Source organism: Trachymyrmex cornetzi, unplaced genomic scaffold, assembly GCF_001594075.2.
Source record: "Trachymyrmex cornetzi isolate Tcor2-1 unplaced genomic scaffold, Tcor1.1 scaffold229, whole genome shotgun sequence".
Classification (NCBI taxonomy): Eukaryota; Metazoa; Arthropoda; class Insecta; order Hymenoptera; family Formicidae; genus Trachymyrmex; species Trachymyrmex cornetzi.
The window spans coordinates 354,111-355,065 of record NW_017296945.1 but is presented as its reverse complement, the minus strand read 5'-3'; the positions used below and the strand labels follow the sequence as shown (position 1 = coordinate 355,065).

The 955-nt window shown below is 29.4% G+C and overlaps 1 pseudogene; it reads left to right on the top strand.

Annotated features, from left to right (window-relative positions):
* The window catches only part of LOC108760595 (probable multidrug resistance-associated protein lethal(2)03659), a 14,375-nt pseudogene that overhangs the window by 10,133 nt on the left and 3,287 nt on the right, over nt 1–955 (top strand).

Genomic DNA, 955 nt, shown 5'->3' with positions numbered 1-955 from the left:
AATGATATTTATTTAACTTATCTACCCAATGATACGGCAAAATGATTTCATTTTAAGTTCTTTTAACACATCCAGAATTATTACTTTTTTTTATAGAAAAAAACTAAATATCAATATTGGGACGAAATGTTCGAATGACCGAATCGTACAAAACAAGTTTCAGAACTTTTAGAATATTTGAAAAATTTTAGAACATTTGCAAGTTTAAGCAAATATTTAGAACGTCGTCACATCTATTGCTTCATAATTTCTGTTCATCAGTACTTATAACGAGCTGGGATCCATGGGTGTGGACTTCGGTCGGTTGTTGGAAAATCAAGCAAAAACGGATGAAACATCCTCTCGATCTGCCTCGACCACCGTTAGCCGCAATAATTCTCGTACAAGCATCTCATCGCTGAGTACTGTCATGACAAATGATACATCGAAACAGGAGCCTCTTGAGGTAATTCGGATTTATTTTGTATCGTTACTACTTATACGTATTTTATTTAACTAGGATTTAGGATAATTATTAAGAAAGTGTATTAAGTTATTATAGCCACACACAATAAATATTAGTTAAGATCCCTGGAGAAAAAGTTTCACTGAAATTATTCCACGTTTTGGAATATTTTAGCGAAAAATTTGCTGAAATTTCATTGAAAGAGAATTTTTCAGCTAACGTACGAAAAATCATTGAAATTTAATTGAAATTTCTCTAAAAGTTTTGCTGAAATGTCTCTGAAATTTTTACTGAAATTTTGCTAAAAATTGATTTTTCAGCTAAAAATCACTGAAATGAAACTGACATTTTTCTGAAATACTGAAATTTTGTTGAAAAGTATTCCAAAACATGGAATAATTTCAGCGAAATTTTTCCATCAGGCACATTTTACCTCTTCTATAAACTAAATTTTAGTATATTAAAAATGTATTCCTATTAATAAATTAATAATTAAGTAACGAGTTTCTT